At 32.5% G+C, this 9,263-nt stretch overlaps 1 pseudogene; it reads left to right on the forward strand.

Annotated features, from left to right (window-relative positions):
• The first annotated feature begins 5,518 nt into the window (after positions 1-5,518).
• On the forward strand, positions 5,519-6,946 carry LOC133205086 (uncharacterized; annotated as a pseudogene).
• The last annotated feature ends 2,317 nt before the right edge of the window (positions 6,947-9,263 follow it).

Here is a 9,263-nt window from a genome sequence, read left to right on the forward strand (position 1 = left end):
CAAAGGTCAATGTCAAAGGTCAAGGCCATTTCAAAAAAAAAAAAAAACCCAAAACAAAACAAAACAAGGAAATCTTTACTTTCTATGTTTTTACCTGATACTGGAGCTGGATGCATGTCTTTACTTTTCATTTGACCCAATGTCAAGGCCAAAGGTCAAGGTCAAAGTTCAAGGTCATTTGGTGAATTGCTATATTTCACACATATATAAGGAATTTCTTATGTTTTTAAATGACTTTGACCTATATTTCAAGGTCATAGTCAAACATGCCGATGCAGTTGGTCCCATGTCTCTAGGATACACCGTTTTAAAAAAGGTTCATTAAATGTAAGCAGCATAAACTTTCAGGGGCAGTAACTCATACAAGGGACCAAAGAATGCTTTTGCAATGATAGAATGAAGAGAGTATTAAATGAGTCGAAGACACTGCTGAAGGCTTGGAATCTCTACGTTTTACGGTTTCGGAGGAGTAGCGGTAACAAGGTTTTATTGCAAAAGGGGTGACAACTTTTGAATGGGTCAAGCTTTGGGGACAAGAATGAAATCTTAAAATAGTTTTAGAAGGACATATCATAGATGCAAAGATATTCAGTATATGTCGAAAGGTTTTCTACAGAATCTCTGACAAAAAAGCTTTTAAAAATCAGCAAAAACTACCATACATGTTTTTAAAGAGAGAGAAGTCATTAGCAACTGAAAAAAAGAGAAAAACAAAGAAAAAAAAAATTAACTACCTCCAGCAGGATTCGAACCCCAGACAGTGGGACAAAGTTTGGATCAGTCATATCTTTGCAATAAATGCACGCATCAAAATATTGAATACATATTTAGAATTCTTGTAAAACACTCTATAAAGCCTGTAAATCCTAAAGAAAAATATTGAAAAACAAAAAAGTTGAAAAATTGGATTTTTTGAATTCACTTCCGTTTGCGACCGGAAGTGCCGACGACGAAAAATAAAGGTCGTTCCCCATATTGGAATTTGATGATCTATTTATTCATTGAGTTTCAATTTCATATCTTTAGCCGTTGTCGAGAAAAATTCTGGACAAAATGCCATTTAAAAAATACAAATTTCCCCAAAAATCGCGAACGGAAGTGATTTTTGAAAAAATGAAAAACACGTCTGGAGATATTTACATGATGCATCGTCCGCGAAAAAATCTCTGAAATCTGCTCACTCACAGCTGAGATATCGCCATAACTATGAAAAAAAGAATAATAATAATAATAACTAGAAACTCATTGCGAGCAATGAGGTCTTCCGTCCGATTCTGAAAATAAAAACGAAAATTCAAGCTGAAAAAGTGATAAAAGAAATTCAGACATCTTGGGAGATTAAACCCTGGTCGTCAGCGTGAAAATCCAACGTGCTAACCATTAACCATTCACCTTTTTGCATCACTTCCTGTCACGATCGGAAGTAACGGCGATACAAGATTTTGTCACGATTCAAATAAACTGATGACTGACTATCAGTCCTGAAAGTTTTAGACTTCAGTCCTTTATTGTTGCCGAGCAATATTGTTAGAACAAATTCTAATTTTGAGGACAGGTAAACACGCGACCGGAAGTGAATTTTATAAAAATCTCTGACTTTTCTCTAGACATTTGCAGTATCTACAACATACATAAAATTATTTCAAGTACTTTATCGATAAGCAATATTTACGAGAATGTTAAATATAAAAATAACGTAGTTTATCTCCTAAAACCGGAAGTTGACGTTATTTATTTGAGGTTACTCTAGATATTTGCACTCTAAATAACATATTTAAAATTCATTTCAAATACTTTATCTACAAAGAATATTAATGGGAAAGAAAAATACTCAAATTATGTAGTTTTTCTCTTATAACCGGAAGTTGTCGTTTTTATTTCCGGTGGGACCAACATCTTTCGAATCTGAGAAAAAGATGCAATAAAGAGATGCAATTTTTAATTAAAAAAAGAAAAGTTGAAATTTTCGATTTCTTTGATCACTTCCTGTGACGACCGGAAGTGACGACTGACGCTCTGAACCCAAATGGTTTTGCCTACATCTTAAGGTCTGTTGCTCATATAAGTTTGGTGTCTTAATCACTCACCGTTTCCGAGATCTTGCTCAGACAACTTCTCATTTTGAGGACAGGAAAACACGCGACCGGAAGTGAATTTTACAAAGATATTTGAGGTTACTCTAGATATTTGCAGTCTAAATAACATATTTAAAATTCATTTCAAATACTTTATCTACAAAGGATATTAATGGGAAAGAAAAATACTCAAATTATGTAGGTTTTCTCTTATAACCGGAAGTTGACGTTTTTGTTTCCAGTGGGACCAACATATTTCGAAACTACAAAAGAGATGCAATAATGTGATGTAAGTATTGATTTAAAAAAAGAAAGTTGAAATTTTACGATTTCTTTGATCACATCCGTAAACGACCGGAAGTGCCGACGACGAACGAAAAGGCGATTCTGCAAATTTAGAAGTCACGTTCTATGCTCTCCAATAAGTCTCCAGTTCATATCTTTAGCCATTCTTGAAAAAAAGGGGCGACAAAATTTCATTTTAAAATCAGGAAATTGCCCATAACTTGGAACCAAAATGGAATTTTCCAAATTTTCCTTGTGATGAACAAAGTTCATACAATGACTGATTTTTCCTGAAAGTTTCATTGAAAACGACTGAATACTTTTTGAGAAATCGCGTGCACAAAATTTTGTCAAAAAAAAAGAATAATAATAATAATAATAAGAAACAGTAGAATCACTATAAGGTCTTCCGTGAAGACGGAAGACCTTAATAATAGAAAACAGACAGAAAACAATAAGGTCTTCCGAAGGAAGTCGGAAGACCTTAATTACAGTAATTGGCAAAGGCTCAACATATGATCGTATACAATGTTTTAAAACAAATCTTAGGATCTGCATAAATCATACAATCATGTGTTCATTTTATAATGTTAACCACCAATTCTAGATAAATTATATTTGTTAATAAATGATTGTTATTTTCAGTATTTTTCGACATTTGCTATTAAAAAAGCAAAACTTTTTGAACACTGGACAGATCTGATATTTTTTTTTTCTTTGAAAACAAATCATCAAGCTGCATATGGGGTATGTATTTCTCATTTCATTCGATACGCAAGAGCATGCTCTAGGTATGAACAATTTCTAAACCGATGTAAATTAATGACAAACAAGTTGAAGAAACATTCAAGAATATCAACAGTCTCGTTTAAAGTAATCATTTCGTAAGTTCTATGGTCGATACAATGACTTTGTCAGCAAATACAATCTATCATTAAGTCATATACTAGTTGTTAGGCCACACTGAATTGTGGACAGATTTTCCAGTTATTTACCGATGCTCACTCCTCCATGGCAACTGATCCCACCTCTGATGTTTTTGGAGGTCCGTGTTTGCTCTGTTCCCGATTTGTATCGTTTTAATGGACTTTGAGCTTGAATACTGTTCGTTATCTCTATATTTCATTTCAAAAGTCACCCACTGATATTTTTAGGTTTGAAAGTTGAAAAGAAAATGAAATTCATCTTCGATTGCTCCTGTATTATAAATATTGCACAATCATTCATATGTTGACAACGGAAAATTGTCTCCTTTTTTATGGTTAGATTATGTGCACTTAATCTCATTCTACTACTAATCAATCTCTCTGTTTTCTTATTAAGTATATCACTGTATTCACAAATTATTAAAAAATATCAATCAAATAACCACATAGTTTTAGGTTTTGGTGAGTAATGACTTTTTGTATATTCTTCTTGTAGGCACTCATCTGATATTCTTTGTTTGATACTTCTCAGAAGTTATTTTATTGAATTTTCTTTATTAGTAATAAATTAAAATCTTTTTTTTTTTTTTTTTTTTTTTTTTTTTTTTTGAAAATAGAGAAATTATTTTTTTTTTAGTCTAAGAGTTTGTGTAGACTGTTGCTTTATAGATTTTATAAGCTATCGTATTCTTAGAAGTAATAAAATGTTTCTAAAATTTTATACATGAAATTTTGTCCATGCACAAAAGTTGTCTACCTAAATCTGCTCTACGAGGGCTGCTCGAAAATTATTGAGACATTTACTTTTACTCGGCAAAGGACAGAGATAAATTCATGAAAATTCATCAACATATTTTAAAGAACAAATAAAACAAATGTGCAAAATTTCTTATTTATAGGATAATTAAATAAGTTCCGGTGAAATTATAAACAAGCATATGTCTATTGACCTGGGGCAGCATCGCTACGTCATTTTAACTTCAGGTCAGCCGATATATTCTCATTATGAAATGATCAGAAAGCGTTCGATCTACTTTCTCTTCCATTACATATATAACATTAAAATCAAACTGTCTCTTCTAATTCTTAAACGATTCTTTATAAAAAATTTTAAAAAATAAAACGTGTGCTGTTGCTACCCCAGTGTAAAATATACACGAAGTGTCAAATACAGGTTGACTTAGCATCATGCAGCACCGAGTTATGCAATGCGGATCAACGTTATTTAGTCCGTAATAATTAATGGTCGTCCGGAGCTTTTGTTTTTTACTCTGGTTGAATTATTTGTAAGAAAAAAAAATATACCAATGAAAAAATAAACCCTTAGACATGTTTTATTGCATTGTTATTGTTTTAGCAGGTCGTTTAGTCTGGACAAGAGGTCTCAATACCGCTACACAAAATTTTAGGTATGCTCGCTGCTCCGTCTTGACGTCAATATCCGTTTTGTCGTCGTTATCAGATTGCTATACCGCGCGTAAAGTTTTTAATGATCTCCGTATTTCTGATCGAAATTCTAACAAACTTGCAAAAAAATGAAGTCAAAATCAAATTTAAAAATTATATACATAATTTGAATTATTTTCGCTCTTACTATGGGTCCACTGGGAGTTTTAATGTTTGTGTTACATATTTTCAATATCTGATTTCGTGACTGCGCCGGGTACCCCTACCATTGACACATTAATGTACCATTGAAAAGATCAAATAAAACATTTTAAAAATATTTCTTGTTTTTATTAATTCTTAGAGTTCGTCAAACGTATATGCAAATTTTCACCGAATCAATTTTTGAAAAACGCTCATTAGAAAGAAGAATATACACAATGTCTCAATAATTTCCGAACAACCCTCGTACAAGAGTATTAGTAGTTTTACAATGTAAACATATATCTCTTTTATAAACTTCATGTGAAATTCTTTATTAAAGAATTTTCATTAACATTGTTATAGATAATAAAGAACTTGTGTTATAAAAGAGTCAAAAAGGTTTTCTAGATATGTACATGGATTATCCAAACCAATGGTTTTCTTAATTTTAAAATAAACTTTTCTGGCTTTTTTCAATGAACACTGAGATTGCTAATTTCAGGTTTCCTTTATATTTCAAAGTTAATCCAAGATAACAAAACTTTGATATTGTTTGAAGAACATTTCCATTTTAAGTAAACTCATTGACACAACATATTTAACCAGTAGTTCCCAATAGTCACGTTTCGAGTTCATCCGGAACGTCCGTTTTTATTTACTTTTAGTTATGCCGATCACGTGATTTACAGAAAATGTTCAGCAAGGGTACTTCCGGTTGTGATTGTTTACGATAGTTACCGGATGTCGTCTGACACAAAATCCTATTTTTGCGTTGCGGAGGGATGCAATTCTGATGAAAGAAAAAGGGGAAGATATGGTTACATGAAAGATGTAAGATTGTATCCCTTTCCAACCCAGAAAAAAGCGCCTGCACAAAGAAAACGCTGGCTGGACCTCTTGAGAAGAGAAAATTATGAGCCAAAGAGAAATCACAGAGTATGCTCTCTTCATTTTAAGGAAGGCAGACCAACAGAAAATCATCCATACCCAGAGCTCTTTGCATATAATAATTTTAAGGAAAGTCTGAAGGTTTGTTATGGTTTTGATTATTAAGCATCCCAAAGTTAGTATCAGGTATCATGATTGTACATATCGAATGACTGGTGCCTGTCTGCCTGGCATAGTTGTGCACACTATTTCCTTTTGATGTAATTTAAAATCAAGATTATAGCTCTACAAACCTGCATCAAAATAACTGGAAAATGATAATGTGCTATGATATATTGTAGGATTAAACACAAAATTAATAACTGTTTGAGCTTTTAACATTTTAAATGGGTATGGAGTATTACAATTTAGAGAGACGCATACTATAGTCTTGAGTGCTTATAATTTGTTATCTTTAGATTCGTTCAACAACTTCAATATCCAAGAGGAAAAAGTGTATTGTACAAGACACTCAATCTGAAATCTCAATTCCTCCCCCAGTGGATTCCCTGGCTGCCAGTGAAAGAGTACTTGTATGTAAGATTATTTGCTGATATAAAATTCAGTAACAAAACTTGTGCACAAGTATTTATCATTGCAGATCAATAAAAATATTTGATAATTTAATTGTATTTTTGAAAACTGAATTTTAATTTTTTTTTTAAAAATTAAGGATTATTATTTTTCAGCATTCACAGATTAATAATGACAATTCCATTTTTGTTTCTGGAGAATTGAATGGAAGTTGGCCAATAACTCAAGAAATAGAAGTGAGTGATCATGAGCATCCAACAGCTGGATCTTTTCCTGACACAGGTGAAAATTTTTGATTTTTAAAAGAATTATTAACATTTTAATGGCTATCTATCAAATGTCATATTTTAAAATTCTGGCAACTTAAAGAGAGGTAAGCTTACTGCACAAAAATTTACATTTAAAATATACTGTAGATACTCATGTAGACATGGACCACTGCTACATCAGTGGTAGTTTTTGCAGTAATGACATGTCAACCAGAGATATAGGAATCCAAACCTCACTCACTACTGCAGATATCAAGGTTCTCGAGGAGAAGTCAACCAAACTGGAGGATCCTGAGAAACTCATGAGAGAGCTTTTTATAAACAAAGTTGTGAAGGATGACAAAAATGTAAAGATGTATACTGGACTACCATCAAAGAAAATCCTAAATGGTGTATATGGTATGAACTGGTGCACACTAAATTCAGTGATATTATAAATGTTAATACATGGTCTTTTACAACACTAAAAAGGTTGATCAAAGCTTCTTTAATATTACAAAATTTTATCAATACTGTGGTATCTTATCTTCTATAATTAAATAACATTTTCTAATAAATAACTTTCCCCTTTATTTATTAAGATATTTTGGAAAAGGCTTCACCAACTTTGAAGTATTGGTCAGGACAAGGGAGTACTACAAAGAAACTTTATCAGAAAGACAGACTAAATGCAAAGTCGGGCCCAAAGAGGAAGCTCAGCAGGTTTCAGGAGTTTGTTTTAACTCTGGTCAGATTGCGACTAGCTTTGACTACATTTGTCATGGCAGATTTATTCGGCGTATCCACCTCAAGAGTTTCTCAAGTCTTCACCACCTGGATCAATTTCATGTGTACAATCTTCAAACCTTTATTAAAATGGCCCTCAGGAAATGTAATTAAAAAATTCATGCCTTCATCTTTCAGAGCTAAATTTCCAAATGTAAATTGTATTATTGACTGCACTGAATTTTTCATCAAAAAACCAAGAAATCCAACTGCTCAGTCTCAGACATTTAGCTCCTATAAACAACATAATACTTATAAAGCACTGGTAGGTGTGTCAGCTTCTGGTGCATTTACATTTGTATCAAATTTGTGGGGTGGCAATGTTTCCGATAGGTATATCACTAAGGAAAGTGGTTTCCTAGACAACATACAAGCTGGAGATGAAATAATGGCAGACAGGGGATTTTTGATCAGGGATCTTTTGCTTCAACGCAGAGCTAGACTTATAATACCCCCGTTCACAAAGAAGTGTTCCTGGGGTAAAGGTAAGTATTTGTCTGCCTCCGAAATACTTAAAACAAGAAACATTGCAAAATTCCGCATCCATGTAGAGAGGGCTATAGGAAGGTTAAAAACATTTCAAATGATGTCCAACACCATGCCAACAAATTTAAAACCACTTGCTGATCAAATGCTTGTCATATGTGCATTTCTTTGTAATCTTCAAAAACCTTTGGTCAAAAAGTAAGGAATCGATGTTCCATATTGGAATGTATACTTATAACTGACATCTGTGTTCAGAAATATTTTTTTTTATTGTGTTCACTTCTGATATAAAATACATGTATAAGAACTTCAATGTAACAAGTAGCATATATTTCTTGAATGATAATCAAATAAAAAGTAAGAAAATTGTTCATAATGTCTCATTTTTACAAGAGTTGAAAATGTATGTTTGAGACTTTAAATACATAATATTTCTGCTGACATAACTATTTTTACAATTGTCTTAGTGCTCTAAAAAGGTACTTCTCAAAAAAAATCTGAGATTTTTCAATAATTCTCTTAAATATGTGTTCATCGAAATATATACGATCAACAATAAAGCCCTTTTTTGTGTAAAATACAAAATCACACCATTGTTTTTGGCACACACCTAGTTGGCACTGAATTTGTACATACCATGGAGAATCAAATTTCAGTCTTATATTTTCATTTTCGTCTAAGACAACATGATAATGGTCATCAATACAAGCATCTTTGGGCATTTTATTTTGATACAAGAAGGAACATTTTATCTCAAGTAATCCTTCACCACAACAATTGCACTTAATTACACCATCTGGAGAAGCCCCTAAAAATGGATAATCTGAGTCTACATATAAAACACATAACTTAATCTCTGCATGTTTGTGCTGTTTTTTATACTGCTCAAAATAAAGCTGCCTAGCGACTGGTTCATGTAGCTTACCAAATGCCAGAGAAGGTACAGATACTTTTGAAGTTTTCCCCATAATCATTTTTGAAATATAATTCTCTTCATTTTCTGTAAATCTAAAATGCAAAACTGATGAAAAATGTGAGGCAGTAATTCTACCAATTCTGTGTTCAAACCATTCATGATTTTCATTCTGCCCTTTAGTTTGATCTTCAATTTCAGTAATTTTTTTCTTATCAAAAATATTCTTCAATTTTTCGGTAACTGAAAAAATGTCATAAGGAGGTTGCATATTCTTGCAGACATCTGACATTGATGGAAGTACAACATTATTATCATCGTCATCATCACTTTCGAAAGACTTGTCATAAAGTGTCTGTAAAAGAAGAGCCCCTGTACCTCTACATGCTATAAAAATGTTCTTAATAGGCCTCTATCATGTGGGCTCAGTTCACTTTGTGAAAACTGAGGTGGGTTTAGGTGTGTGTTACCCCAATTGTTTGGTTTGATGTAT

The sequence above is a fragment of the Saccostrea echinata genome, unplaced genomic scaffold (genome assembly GCF_033153115.1).
Source record: "Saccostrea echinata isolate AGI-Se365-2 ecotype Australia unplaced genomic scaffold, CSIRO_AGI_Sech_v1 ptg000054l, whole genome shotgun sequence".
NCBI classification, from domain to species: domain Eukaryota; kingdom Metazoa; phylum Mollusca; class Bivalvia; order Ostreida; family Ostreidae; genus Saccostrea; species Saccostrea echinata.